A 16226-nucleotide genomic window follows, 5' to 3' on the forward strand; every position below is an offset into this window, starting at 1 on the left:
ATAATCCAGGCAAACCTGGGGAGGGCTAGCCTCCCACTAGTTCGAATTAAGGGGCTACACACCCCTTAATTCGAACTAGCTAGTTCAAACTAGGCTTAATCCTCGTAAAATGAGGTTTTCCTAGTTCGAACTAAGCGCTCCGCTAGTTCGATTTAAATTCGAACTAGCGGAGCGCTAGTGTAGCGCCTATTAAAGTTAATTCGAACTAACGTCCGTTAGTTCAAATTAACTTTGTAGTGTAGACATACCCTCCGTGTTTTATAATAGTGTTTCTCAACCTTTTTTTATAAAGTACCCCTTTTAAAAAAATTATAAGTACCTCCAGTACCTACAGTTTTCAGACACACCATTTTTTTTCTAGCGTTGCAACACATTTGTTTAAACAACTTAATCATAGGTAGGCGGGCAATGAAATTTTTGGGTGTAAAAAGAACAAAAATAATAAAATGCTGTAAAACTTAAAACAAAAATTCAGTTTTCTCCAAGTTTTAGTTGTGTTGATGTACCTCCCAGACTTCTCTCAAGTACCCCTAAGGATACTCGTACCACTGATTGAGAAACACTGCTTTATAAGGTTCAGTATCTTGTTACAGACTGAGTTGTGGCTGGTACTTGGGGCAGCTAAAACCAAGAAAATTAGGATGAGTTCTGGATTTCTTATTTTTTGGGGGTACCAGAAATCAGATTATTGCTTTGATAAGGGTACATAAAATCTGTGAGAGACCTCATGTTCTCCAGAGAGAAGCCACAATGAGTTGTGTTTTTACTGTGTGCTTTGGAAGCAGGACTTGAAAGTGAAAAGTAATCAGAACTCTGGAAGTTCACTGTGTCCCTTTTCAAGTCTGAGTCTCTGGGTTGCTGACAACTTTGGATCTGAAAGCAAGCCTGAAAGTGTGTGTGAGAATGCAGGCTGCCTGGCTGTTATGGGCGGTTCTAATCCTCCATAAGTGAGAAAGGGATAAAAGGAGTCTGCTATTCAAAGATTTCAAGAGGGTATAACACATACACTGTCCTCAGAAGTAAATTGTCCAAATAAAAGGCATGGTATATAACAACATATTTATAAGCCATACACTTCTAAGAAATTTGATGCTAATGTTACTGTTCAACATGGCAATAAATTTGGTGTTAATAAGTAAGCCTGCAACATCATATATATATATATAGTAGCCCAATGTCTGTGACTCTGTAATGCTGAAAATTTGGCTGTTCCCTCTGGGCGGCGCTGTTGCTTGTGTCACATCCTTCGCCTCCTGACGTGGAGCTCGGCTGACTTCTGCGCAGCTCAGCTGGGCCTCCGTGGTGGAGCAAGCAGCACAAGTGGCCGTTTGGGCGCCCCTGTGCTGCATGGGGAGTGCAACTGAAAAGCCATGGTTCTATTATCACAACAACAACAAATTGTGTTCTGTGTTTGTCTAAATTTGTCTTGTTTTGTGGTACGTGTCTTGCTAGCATTGGAGATATGTTTTTTTTTTTAAAGGAGGAGATATTGTAAGTAAAGCAGAAGCTAGAGCAGGGAAAGAAAATTAACTTCAGCAAGAGGAAAAAAAGGATTGGGGCCCAAACAAACGGCAACTCTGAGAGGGCTTAGTGGGCGGGGTGAAAGAAGAAGTGCAAGCAGATGTTTGTAACTGATAACAGTTTACTGTGGCAATTGTCTAAGCTAGTAAAAATAACATTTTTGAACATAGACATCAGATTCCCATGCACCTGGATCTTGTAGCATCTGCCTTCAACCACTGTTTGCAAGCTATTGAGGCTGCCTCCTGGGCAGTAACTGTTTCAGTCCCCTTGGTTTCAGGGGCTTCTTTCGCTAAATATGTCCCCGTGCTGTACATATAATCCTAGATGGTGGCGATTTCTCTAAAGTTACCGCAGCACGCTGGTCCAAGTAGGAGGGTACGCTCCTTAGCCCCCACATCACTATTGCCCACTCCAGTCTTTTTAACCCTGTCACTGTGGTGCCAACTTCTGGGGATCCCCACTCCTGTCCTTTAGTTGAAGATACTCTGTCTCCCGACCACTGTGTTTCTGAGCAACCCTTGCCCTCTTCAGACCTTATTCTCTTTGTAGATGGATCCAGATACTATGTCACGGGCCAGCCTTATGCAGACTGGGCAGTGTGTGACCTCTCAGGATCATGCCTTCTTTCATGTTCTCTACCCCCCTCCTGCTCTGCTCAGGTTGTTGAGTTGGTTGTCCTGACCCACGCCTGTCTTTTGGCTGCAGGCCAGACTGATACCATTTACACGGACAGCTGGTATGTTTTTGGTGTAGTGCATGGTTATTTGGGTCCTGGATTTCTTGGGGGTAACTCACTTCATTTGGTACCCTGCTGAAAAACAGGGGGTATGTTAAGAAATGAGTAGAAGCAATTCAAAAACTGTCTAAGTTAGCAGTAGTAAAAGTTAAAGCACACATTAGAAACCATGACCTACTCTCCCTAGCTAATGCAGCTGCAGAGAAAGCCATGAAAGCTGCTGCACTAACAGTTCCAAGGACACATACTGTAGCAAAATGCAGGACAATGTAGCACTTTAAAGACTAACAAGATGGTTTATTAGATGATGAGCTTTCGTGGGCCAGACCCACTTCCTCAGATCAAATAGTGGAAGAAAATAGTCACAACCATATATACCAAAGGATACAATTTAAAAAAATGAGCACATATGAAAAGGACAAATCATATTTCAGAACAGGAGGGGAATGGGGGGGGGGGGGCGGGGCGGGAAGGAAGGAAGGTAAGTGTCTGTGAATTGATGATATTAGAGGTGGGGAGAGTGGGATGTTTGTGAGTTAATGGTATTAGAGGTGATAATTGGGGAAGCTATCTTGGTAATGGGTAAGATAGTTCGAGTGTTTGTTCATTCCTTTTTGGAGAGTGTCGAATTTTAACATGAATGACAGTTCAGAGGATTCCCTTTCAAGTGCAGATGTAAAAGGTCTTTGTAGCAGAATGCAGGTGGTTAAGTCATTGAGAGAGTGTCCTTTCTGGTTAAAATGGCAAGAAACTGTTTTTTCTTTGTGATCTTGTCTGATATCTGTTTTGTGGGCATTAATCCTTTGGCGAAGCTACATACTGTAGCTGCTGCACAAGCCTCTGAACTGGAACAAATTAGGCAGGCAGACATGCAGGAACAAATGCTCCAGGGAAGAAAAATGGACATGGATTGAGAAGGCATGCAAAATTGATAACATGAATACCTGGGTAACTAGAGAACAACAGTATGTGACCCTTAGGACAATTGTGTGTCATCTCTGCTACCTCTGTCATCTGCCAACGCACCCAGGACCCCGGCCATGTTACACCACATGAAGGGGAAGGGGTGGTGGCCTAGGATGTCAGCTGATGTGCATCATTATTGCAGACCATGCCTTGTTTGTGCTAGGTGTAATGAAGGGGGAAAAAACCTCAAGGTTACAATGTGACATCAACCTAGGCCTACAGGGCCTATGTAAAATATCCAGATTGATTTCATAGGGCCACTTCCACCGGCCCGGGGGAAAAAGGTATAGCCTGGTCATGACTGACCATTTCACCTGCTGGACTGAAGCTTTTCCAACTGCAAAAAATGTTGCCCCCACTGTTACCCAGATTATAGCAAATAAGTTTTGCCCCCAATGGGGCCTGCCTTGTTTCATGGATTCAGACCAAGGAATACACTTCACAGGACATGTGATGAAGAATGTCTGCACCACCTTAGGCATCAGACAAAATTTTCACTGCCCCATATCGGCCCCAAAGCTGGTGGAGCGGCCAAATCAGACTTTAAAAAAGAGGCTGACTAAAGCCTTAATGACTCAAGGGACCAACTGAGTGGCACAATTATCTGCTGCCCTCCTCTCAATGAGAGCCACTCCTAATTCAACAACTGGAATGTCACCCTTTGAACTACTAACTGGAATGACAGTAACCCTAGGGGAGGGCTGTGTAGTTCCAGCTCCTCTCCACTTGGTCTCGGATACTGCACGGGAATATATCAAACGACTGAATGAAATTTGATAGCCTCTCAGGACGATGGTTAGGGACAGAAAAACTGGCCAACACCCCTGCGAACTTCCCTCTTGTCCTGACATATAGGAGGGCAACCAAGTCAGAGTCAAAACCTACAATCCTGGCCTGTTCTAGCCCAAATACTCGGGTCCTCATTTGGTGCTAGCCCAGTCGGATGCCTCTGTAAAGATAAAAGGGATCCCAACATGGATCCACAAGACCAGGATCAAAATGTTATAGATGAACAGATTAATGCATCTGTTGTGTGTTACTTTTGTCTTTCCAGGGAAAATGCTGTCCCTCTTGGTGTGATCCTATTCTCAGGCCCCAAAGCTGCACAATCCTGGGACCTGCCCGGGATACAGATTATCCAAACCACCTGCCTTAAAGTCAGTCAGTATGTACAGTTGCCAAAAGGAGGAGACGGTGAATGGGTTAGGAAACCAAATGTGTGGCTTAGTCCCCGATTGAATCCTGTAGGCCCCATAGTGGTGCCATCCTGCTTTCATTCCCACCCTGGGTCCCAAGTTTCCATCGATCTACCACAGCCAGGAAGCAGCCTTTGGCTCCCTCCCTGTCAGTCACCCATAGCTAACTGTTCCTGGGCATTTAGCCTCCCCCGCCCCCGAGTGCAATGGTACACATATCGGACCTCCAGTCCCTGGATGTGAGCAGACTACCTGCAGTTGCTGGGAACAAAACCAAATCATAAAACGCCTGTTATGAGTCAGCAGCCTTGGGGAAAGCTAAGTTCGTCTTTCTATCCAATGGGCCCATGAACTTAACCAGTATATTCATTGTTTCCACGGCCTCAGATGGGTCTGTGGATGTACATAATGGCTACGTCTACACTGGCCCCTTTTCCGGAAGGGGCATGTAAATTTCACTAGTCGTCGTAGGGAAATCCGCGGGGGATTTAAATATCCCCCGCGGCATTTAAATAAAAATGTCCGCCGCTTTTTTCCGGCTTTTAAAAAAGCCGGAAAAGAGCGTCTAGACTGGCCCCGATCCTCCGGAAAAAGTGCCCTTTTCCGGAGGGTCTTATTCTTACTTCAAAGTAGGAATAAGACCCTCCGGAAAAGGGCACTTTTTCCGGAGGATCGGGGCCAGTCTAGACGCTCTTTTCCGGCTTTTTTAAAAGCCGGAAAAAAGCGGCGGACATTTTTATTTAAATGCCGCGGGGGATATTTAAATCCCCCGCGGATTTCCCTACGACGACTAGTGAAATTTACATGCCCCTTCCGGAAAGGGGCCAGTGTAGACGTAGCCAATGTGTATGGGATCACCAGGGCTTGGGGGAATATAGATGCTGGTGCCTTAAGGGAAGAACACACTTACATAGGGCATACTAACCAAACCACTTTAATAAAGGCAGGATGGACAGATCTCCCACCTCTGCTGTGGGAATCCAGAATGGAAGGACAATAGTGTCAAGAACCCTGCTCTGATCCGGTCAGACGCCTAGGATGTTCAGATGTAAGCTATTATTATCTAACTACCTGTGGGTACACCCCGCCCCGTCCCTCCACTTGTCCTATACTCCATCCCATTTTCCCCGATCGCATTGTCCATCTGGGATACAACAAACACTTCTATATGATGTAATTTTGGTTTCAGTTAAAGTTAAATACAATTTATCAAATTTCACTGTTCCCCTTACAAAATGTATGCTCTGATCACCCTAGCTCTATAAGTAGCTACAAGGGCAACTGACCTTATTGATGCAGCACCATACCCTTCATACCCGTGTAACAGGAAGGTAAAAACGTAGCATTTACGGGGATGTTGGGGAACTCTTCGGTGGGGCAAATATGATGCTGAGTTCTCTCAATGCCGATATGGATAGAGCCTATAACACTTGGGTCAAAGGTCAAACTACCAGAGCCTTATGGCACACACATGCTGGTTTTTCTGCCATTAAGGCTATGGCAAAAGGTGTTTATGTTGTTACCAAAACACTTTCCAATGCTGTATTTAATATAACTAAATCTCATTCCAAAGGGTGTGCCCATGATATGCTAGCTCATGATTTATTTAATATGCTAAAGGAAGGTATGCTAGACATACGCCTTGGCTCCCCACCCTCACGCATCCTTTCTTCCCCTCCGCTCGCACACCGAGCAAATATATCTGCTCAGTTAATTGTTGCCTCCCCACTTCCTTCTGACATTCTACCCATATCCTCTCTTAATTTTCTTCTTGTGTACCCCGTTGTCATTCCCTCCCGTGTTTTTCCTTCATCTTTTCATTTTAAATCTGTTGGTCATGTGTCTAACAACACTGTTTATAGAGTAGGATTTTCTGGCTATCTGTCTCCTTCTTCCAGCGGCGACATGCTCATGACAACCTCAGATTGCTGTATGAAGATTGCTGACTACATCATTTGTTCCTGTTCCATCCTTTACCCCGTTAACACTTCCTCCTTTGTGGTGGTTACTGGTCTCCCCCTCTCTAATGCCAATGCTGCTGTCCAAGTATCTGCTACACAGTGGTGTATTATCACTGCTGCCACATACTATAACTATGGCCCACTGCAGTGCCCGGCCAGTTCCTCCATCTGTCTACAGATTACTGACTCCTTTACCTTGGGTGACATCCACCTTCCTGGCCGCATCTTCACCACCATGATGACATTGCCTTGTTGGAAAGGGCGGTGCATAGAGCCATTTCTGTCTCGCTTCTTCCCTGCAAGCCGCATCCAGCGGGTAGCCTTGGGGCTTTCTTCCCCCTCCCCATATTGAAATTTCTGGTACGTTTCACTGCTTTTTGGGGACACAGGGACACAGATAATCTACATCAAGAGAACACTCCTATACAACTGGCCAAGGAGCTGCTGGCTAAAGCAGTCCTTGCTGCTTCCTCTGTGTCAACCTCTGCCAGGAAGGACATTGCTCAAGGCCGCACGAAGGTGCAAGTGTCTACCCACACCATAACTTGCCTGCAAGACTTTGCTGCTGGTCTATCCTACAAACCCCATCACCTGCTGGACCATTTTGCAAACAGCTGCCACTGCAGCTTCCCTTTGTGTTTTAGTAGGTTCCTTGGTTATATGTTGTTTTAAATGCATGCTCACTAATGCCGTTTCCCTTGTTACTCTCGTTTCTAACTTTCGCCTCTGTTCTGTTCCCTCTCCCACTCTCAACCCCCCACTTTCAATCCCCACGTATCAAGCTGAAAATGAGTACGATTTTATTTAGATATAGACTGTCTCTCACAAGTTCGATTTGTCAAACAGGAGGGAATCTGCTAGGACAAAGCCTTGCTTTCCTGTGCTGGGCCCCAAGACTAGAAGTAACAGCCCAGCTGCAACAAGACCTTAATTTTTTGTTGAAACGCTCACTGAGTTTGTTAAAACTGTAACCCCCTCCTGGATTCTCACAGATTTACAAGAAGCTGTTTTGTTAAACCTTGCTGTCTTTGCTCTGTCTTTCCTTGTCTTTCCTTATAGAACCAATTCACTCTGGTCTTTCTCCCGCCTTACCCAGGCCCCATATCCTTGTGCAATGATCCTTTCCTTCTTGAGCAAAGAATGGATGAACTAGTTGTAGCTGGTCTGATGAGATGCATGACATATGTAAATGATACATAAGACTTGTACTCCTGATAATTCTTTGGAAGCTGCTGTTGAGCACTCCCCAATGCATTGCTAATAAAACTGCCTAGTAATATCTGTGTGGCTGAATTCTTGGGAAAAGAATTCTGTTGCTTAACAAGGGAAAGGGTGGTGCATAGAGCCATTTCTGTCTCGCTTCTTTCCTGCAAGCCGCATCCAGCGGGTAGCCTTGGGACTTTCTTCCCCCTCCCCATATTGAAATTTCTGGTACATTTCACTGCTTTTTGGGGACACAGGAACAGGAGATTTAAAATTGGGACTGCCCTGGAAAATCCAGGACATATGATTGGCGTATGTACAGGCAGTCCCCGGGTTACATGGATCCGACTTACATCGGATCCCTACTTACAAATGGGGTGAGGCAACCCCGCACTAGCTGCTTCCCCCCAGCAGACCAGGGAGACGCGGAGCGGCTTTTCTCAGCAGACACCTCAGCTTGAGAATAAAGGACTGAGGGAAGTGAGGTGAGGGAGAATAAAACTGAGCTCTGGAGAAATGTTTGGCTAGAGTTTCCCCTACAATATGTACCAGTTCCGACTTACATACAAATTCAACTTAAGAACAAACCTACAATCCCTATCTTGTACGTAACCCGGGGACTGCCTGTATATGTGTAAGCAGGGTGTAAATCAATGCTTCCATTACAGCCAGCTGGAATGGGAAAGAAATCCTGGGTGTGTTTGTTTGCCCCTTCTTCACTTAAATGTGTTAGATATTTGGCTGTTACAATGGGCTACGTCTAGACTACATCCCTTTTTCGTAAAAGGGTTGTAAATTAGACGTATCGCAATTGCTAATGAAGCAGGGATTTAAATCTCCCCCGCTTCATTAGCATAAAAATGGCTGCCACTTTTTTTCTGCACGGAGCTTTGTCGGAAAAAAGCGCCAGTCTAGATGCTGAGCTTGCAGAAAATAAAGCCTTTTCCGAAAGATACCTTATCCCGTATTTCATAGAGGATCTTTATGAAAAAGGGATGTAGTCTAGACGTAGCCATGGTGTTTTGCTCATTGTAATCATCTTGGCTGGTGTTGGGTCACAAATTGTGTTAATACGAATTGCAATGTCTGTAATTATTGGGGGGATGCAAATGAAGAAAGTCTGTGCTTAACCTGACACAAACTCTCAGTTTAAAGAATGAGATTCTGGACATGTTCATGTAAATACATTTCACTCAGTTTGCTTAGGCATGGTAGATATTTAACTGTTACAGTGGTGCTTTGCCCCTTGTAACCAATTTTGGCTGTGGTGGGGTCACAAATTGTGTTAACACTAAATGCAGGAATTGTGAGGTATGATTACCAATGCTTGCAGTTATTGTGGGAATGCAGAAAAGTCAGACTGTGTTTAACTCAGTTAAAAGTAAAGACCCTGTCTGTGTAAATACACTTGGATGCAGTGCTGTAACTAGGTATTTTTGCACCTGGGGCAAACTATTAATTATGCGTGCCCTCTCCTTAGGTTAGCATCCGTTGCACTTTTTACTTTTGCAGCTTATTATTTTTACTTACTACGCCTTTGCACCCCAATTTATGATGCACCTAAGGCAAGTGCCTGGCTTGCCCCACCCTTGTTATGTCCCTGCTTGGATGGGCAGAGGCTCATCTTCCAGAGACCTGTAAATTGAGCTGGGAAAGGAAATGAGTCAGCAAGCTGCATGCCCTCCAGGGCTCTGTCTACACTGCTTCCATTTTGTGCAAAAAATATGCAAATGAGGCAAAGCGTGGAATATTGCCACACCTCATTTGCATAATTAATGAGGCTCCGTTTTTACGCAAAACCCCCCTCTTGTACAAGAACCATTCTTCCTGAAAAAAATGCGGAAGAATGGCTCTTGCGCAAAAACGGAGCCTCGTTAATTAGCAAATGAGGGTGGAAGGTGAACTCTGCACCTCACCTTTGAACTGTGGTCTGCCCTGACCAAGGGCTGCGACTGCGAGTGTGGTGCAGAGAAGGGCAGGATACGTGAAGGGGACATTTGCATTGCTGGACTAGAGAGCCTGAGAGGCAAAGGACATCGCCCAACCTACTTGAGCTGGGGTGTTTACTCATGGGTTTGATTCTGAACTCTGTTTGTGGTGTTTTCCCAAGTTAATGCCACCTTTCTTCCCTCCCCTTGTATTAAAAGGTTCTTTTCTACACTCAGACTCTGTGCATGTGAGTGGGGAAGCATTGCCTCCCAGGAGTGTTGTGTAAATTTCCCAGGTTACTGGGTCAGGGCTCGAGCCAGTTCTGTTTTGGATGAAGAGGAACCCCAAGATACTGAACCCAGCCCTAGCTGCTCTTGGTACTACCTGTCGGAATGGTTACATACTTTTTCTTTTGTCGTCTTCCCTTTAAATGTATTAAGAGCTGGCAGGCTCCTTGATACATTTAAAAGGCTGGTGTACAGTGGCGGGGGGGATCCCGCATGAGCCAGGAATCGGTGCTGTGCTTCAGCATTTTAAATATATTAAAAGCCTGCTGGCTCTTAATACATTTAAAAGGCAGAGTTGTAGTGGTGTTAGCTCCTGGGGCCGGGAGCTAATCCCGCTGTGGCTCGCCTGCTTATCGACTAGTCAATGGAAATTCCATCGACTAGTCAATTAGTTAAACTAAATTTAACATCTCTACTATGAACATCAAGTTTCAAGATAGATGGGTTGGAGTTTCACATTGGTTATAAAACCCTAACAAGAAAAAATTTGAGGTCTGACTCCAGATAGGCTGTGCAAAGGCACTTTCAACATTTTATGCCTGGAAAGTGCTGACAAAAGAGAAAAAAAAACATATGTAACCGTTCTGCCAGGTAGTGCCAGCAGCAGCCAGGGCTGGGTTCAGTATCCAGGGGTTCCTCCATCCATCCAACATAGAGCCGGTGGGCTCTTAATCATTTAAAAAGCAGAGACACAGTATCTGAGACTGCGCACGAGCCAGGAATCAGCTGATTTCTGCCTCATGTCCAGTCCCCACTACCCCTCTGGCTCCCTTGCCTGCCCTCTCCCCCACCTCCCCCTACCTGGAGACAATGCTTGGGAGAGCTGGCTTTTAAGCTGACTTCTCCCCAGCACTGGCTCTTGCTCTGCTGCCCCTTGCTGCCTCTGATAGAGGCAGCAAGGGGGTGAGGGGGAAGCAACTAGTCGAGGAAATATCCGACTATCCGATAAGCTTAGGCTTATTGGATAGTCGACTAGTTGCTTATATCCCTAGTTCATAGCAGGAGAATAGATGAGCTCAACCTGAGTCTAACTCTGATGGAATGTTGAAATCAATTGCCAAATAGTTACCTTTCTAAAAACAATATGAGAAGTAATTATAATTCCTATTTGGTCATACGTACATACTCAGCCATGCTGTACAGCTAAACTAATGTAGTTGGACCCAATGCTTGAGCTGACTAGAACAGTTGTAACTTCCTAGACTGATATGTTGACCATGTTTGATTATACAGGTGAGTGTAGCTGTGAATCTTATTTGGAGAAAGCATTTTAATCTGCATAAAATTGCACACATTTGCCAAAAATCATGCTTGATGGTGCTTAAGCTTTCAGCTTCTCCAACGCACATGCCAGTAATTCTGCATCATACCCAGCCCCATATCAATTAAATCTGTAGCCTGCAGCATCTCCATATCAGTCATTCTGCATGTTCCTAGGCCCACATGAGTTAATGCATAGGTATTTTACACGCTTTGCAAAGTTGGATTTTGGAGGTAGCAAGGAGAATAATCAGAAATGTTTGTTAGTGATATCTTCCTTCCTGCAAGTGATGATAAAGATCACTTATAAAAACAGTTTAGTCATACCTCAGACTGTAAGATTCCTTTCAGTGTTCTTATTTCATTGCTTGAGAATTTCATGTGATAGATACATTGAAAGATAGCAAATCTGAGAGACAGACAGACAGACTAAGGTATCCTGAAGTCATTTCATATTCCTCTGAGGATTCAAAAATATTTTCCTTTAGTTCAATACCTCACTGTGGACTCCTTAAATATATTTTAATAGGATTTTGTTTTTGTTTTTTTAATAAAAGCCTTGTGGTTTTTCCTTGCTTCTTTTGAAAGCTAATGAGAGTTAAACACCTAATTCCCTTAGGTTCCTTCAAAAATTCTAACCTATAGGCCCCAGCCCTGCAAGCTGCACTGGATGGGCAGACTTGAATTCAAGTAAATAAGACTCCACCTAATGGCAGAGGTCTGCCCACATGGACCAGTTTGCAGGATTAGGGCGCCATTCCTCAGGTTGTACTGCCATTGAAGATGTTAATACAACAAATCTGTCTAGCGGGAACATCATAACCATTAAAATTAGGTAAGATAAGTCCAAATAGGGAGAGAAACAAATACAAGTAAAAAATTGTGTAAGTTTCTAATACAATCAGATTTATTTTCCTTAGGTCTCCTTGTGGCAGTTAGTTATTTGGTGAGCTCTTGCTCTCCGTGGCAGTACCAGAAATACTATGGACCACCAACAGGGCTTTTGTGATGGAAGAACCGTCACTGACAAAGCTGCCTCCTCGTGGGGATGTTAGCTATTGGTTAATTGAATAGTTGAGTAACCTCATGAATTCTTATTGGTTAGTCAACTATTCTGTAGTCCCTAAGGGTGGGGCCAGCAGTCAGTGTGCTCTGGCCTCACTCCCAAGGAGCCCCCTGCCATGCCCTGCCAGGTGGGAGCTGTCCATGAGGGGAGTCAGCTTAAAAACCAGCTACCCTCGTGAACTGGCTGCCTGTTGCCCCACGTTGCTGCCTCTGATAAAGAGGCAGCAGCATAGGGTATCAGCAGCCCCTGTCTAAGGGGGTCTGAGCTCCCAGACCCAGCACAAGCGAGAACTGAGCCAGGCAGCCTGCCCACCCAGCTCTTAATACATGAGACAGGCATGAGCCAGTCTGCTGGCCAGCCTGCTAAAAAATGTACTGGCAAGGGTCAGAGGAAGAGAAATGTGTGTAATCTATAGCATTAACCTATAAGCTTTTGCTTATCGTTTAATCGACTACACTATTACATCCCTACTTCCTTGAGGGTTCAGTAGGTAGGACAAACGTTCCCCTCTCAAACAAGCTCTTTGGCTACAGACATGACCACTGTGGGCCTGGTTTGACGAGTATCTGTACAGGGAGAAGGTCTGATTTCTGGAGATACAGTTTTAGGGAGGCAGATGGCTCACCAGGCTGGAAACTGAGTTAGCTAAGATAAGGGGAAACATCCATGGAACCACTTGTGATGGACAACAACAGCCTGGAATGTAAGATAAGGTTGTGGCCTGAGGTGTTTAAAGCAGCCCCCACTGAAAATGCCAAGGTCAAGGCAGGTCCAAAAAGGAGAACATATTCTCCCAAAAACTGGTGGTTAACACTGAAAATAGACTCACCCATCAGTTATGAACTGTGCTCCTAAACCTCACACTGGTTAGCAAGATGCTAAAAAAGAAATCACACAGCTCCCTTTATTGAGTTCCAGTTTTCTAGCTCCCACTCAACACGCATGTCCAATTCAGTGAGAAGATATTTAAAAACTCTGCTCACTATAAAAATGTTCTTCTGACCCCAAAGGGTCAGCCACATGACAGGGTCAGTATTAGTTTGGATTGTATCCAAAATACCATGCTGCCAGCCAATCCTTTAGGTGTTAGATGCTAACATTTATGAAGAGGAAAAAAGAGTTGTTAATTGGTGAAACAATCAGATACGTAATTAAAGTTTGAGAATCCATATAGCAAAGATTCTTAGCAGTACTGATGAATTTGCTGGCTTGAAAGTCCCTCTGGAACCCATCCTCAGCTTGTCATTCAGTCCTTTGTTCGATGCTTCAGTTTGTAGAGAAGTTGCTCCAGACATAGCAAGCAGGATTGAAGACCAAATGGAGATGATGCAGCTACTTTTTTAATATCTTTTGCCATGTGGCCTCTAGTTCTTTTGTTCTAAACACAAACTTTATAGCACATTGCCTGAGCCTTAGAGTTCTCTGACAACAGGCAATGCATGTCAACTCCATAGGTGCTCTGGGCAGGGACGTAAAATCCTGTTTAATCAGTTAACCGGGTAAACATGACATGTAACTAGTTAACCACTTAAATGGGATCCCACAGCAGGGGTCTACTCTTGCCCAGCTGGGCTGAAACAGCCCCCTACTCACAGTGGGCCTGGCCAGGCTGGAATGGCCCCTGCCTTCAGTGCAATGGGCCTTGCCGGGCCTGCTGTCCTGCAGGCTGTTCTGACCAGGCCAGACCTTCCATGGACAGAAGCTGCTCCTGCTCCACTGGGCTGCTGGTTACCTAGAGCACCCCCAGAGGAAAAAATGGTGAGTGCTGAGCACCCACAGCTAGGCCCCTATAAGCTCTCTCCCACCTATCAGCGGGCCCTGTGGATCAGCACTTTCCTGCCCTCCCCATGCAGCTTGCCTGCTGCAATCAGCTATTTTGTGGTGTTTAGGAAGCTCTGGAGGGGAGGGGCAAGGACATGGTGTGCTCAGGCAAAGGGGGCAGTACTGGCTAAGGAGAGGTGGGTGAGCTTGGGGAAGGCATGAGAGTGGGAGAAGACCAGAGGTTGAGCAACCCTGGCATTTGGGAAAGCCGGTGCCTGTGCCATGGGCATGACCCTTTGTGTCTTGATGACTTATAAAGCGTAGCCTCTGCCGTCTTTCAATAGGTTGATTGTAGAGCTGATTATCTCGGTAGTGCTGATGCCAATCTGTCTAGAAGTGTCATCCAGAAGCTGGGCACAAGTTTGAATCACTCATTAGTAATTTACGATACAAAGAGGATCTCAGCATACTAGAAGATTAGCAGGGCATCACTTGGGTCCTTAACTCAATTAATTTGTTTTTTGGAAAATAAATGAAAGTTTAAATGTTTCCTTTAAATCATTGCTCTGGGGCGGGGCTGAGAATGAGGGGCTGAGTATACAGGCTGGCCCTGGGGGAGAGGACCATCCCACCCTTCTCTCATCTCAGTAACTTGGGGCCAGGCAAGAAGCACTTCCCCATGGCTGCTGCAATTTCCCCACTTTTGATGTTCTCATTTCCACACCAAATACTGTGAATGAGGCATATCCAACTTTACTTAATTATCTTCATTAACACTGGTCCCACAATTGAGAGGTAACTGCTTTTGCTATTACATGTACCCCAAAATTTGTAATTTCCACTCCAACTCATCTGATGAAGTGGGTTGTACCTATGAAAGCTCTTAACCAAATGTATTTGTAAGTCTCCATGGTGCCACAGGACCACTCGTTTTTATGGAGTAAATTGTACCTACTTCTTTCTTTTCAATCCTAAAGCAAAGAAAGCCCAGATAAAGGCTGCAGATTTATAAGGAGTGTTTCCAGTGGCTAAAACTTTACATAAGAAATGTGCCATCTTGAGCGATATGTGATGCTAGTAAATTAAGTGCAGGTCTGGCCAAGGCTGTAGGCATTAATTAAGAACTAACAAACTCATAGCTGGAAATTAAACCAGCTTGCCTGTGTGTTAGTTATGTTCAAAATAAGCACTAGTCTCAATAAGAACTTATGTAGTATTCAGACTCTTATACTATTATAATATTTATAATACTTATAAATTGCTGCATACATTAATTTCACTTACAATGTCTGTATTCCATGCTATACTGAAAAATGTCAGTTTTGCTTTATGACTTTGAAAATGGTTGCTCTGAACTTATGAGTCCAGGTATATGAATCATCCCTGCCCATCCAGGAGGACTGTCAAAAATTAAGTGGACCATCCTAAGATAAAAGCTTTCATTATCCCATCCACCCATGGAGAAGAAACGTGCAAGAAGGCCTTGTGCCATTGGCTTGAATGCTGGAAGAAGGAAATACAAGTAGTTGACATGAACATTTTTCATCTTTGCTGTTTGAACTTTCAGGGGGCCAAAGATGCTAAAGTAAAGCAGAGATCAACCTGGACTTACTCTGAAAGACACTTGTAATTGACAAATAACTACAACTCTGACACCTTTTTTAGTAGCCGAGTTAGTCTGTTACAGAAAAAAAACACAAACGGTCTGGTAGCACTTTATAGACTAGCAAAACATGCAGATGGTAACTCGTTTTATGTATATGCTTGCTTTACACTCTAAGTCTCATGTCTTTTTTCCTGTTAATATTCATCTAATACTCATCTAATACTGATTAGAGGATCATTTATTAGACAGCAATGTCTGTAGCTGATTAGAGGATCAGCTACAGGCATTGCTGTCTGTGGTGTAAGATCTAGGATACCAACTGATCTGAGGTAAGTGACCGGTCTCTTGGGACTGGAACATAATATGATTATTTGTTCCAGAGTTTTTTGGGGGGTTGTTTTTTTGTTTGTTTTCTTGCTTGCTTGTTTGGTGTAAGTAAGCAACCATTTATCACTAGATCCATCTTGCCAGGGTGGAAAGATAGACTGGAGAGCCTAAGAGGCCTATCTGTCCAAAACTCTATAGTAACACGGATGCAGTGACCCAGGAGTTCACATTTGTTATTGGTTTAGTGAGATCTAATTATAGAACACACCAATAGACTGGGGTGTCTGCCCAGTTTTTGGCAGTCTGCCATAAGGCATGCACTCATAGTTGTGAGATACTTCAGACAACATGATAGAGTGAATGCAAAAAGTATGAAGAGAAGATCAGAATTGTAGGAGAAGAAA

This window comes from Pelodiscus sinensis, chromosome 1 (genome assembly GCF_052426305.1).
Source record: "Pelodiscus sinensis isolate ZL-2025 chromosome 1, ASM5242630v1, whole genome shotgun sequence".
NCBI classification, from domain to species: Eukaryota; Metazoa; Chordata; order Testudines; family Trionychidae; genus Pelodiscus; species Pelodiscus sinensis.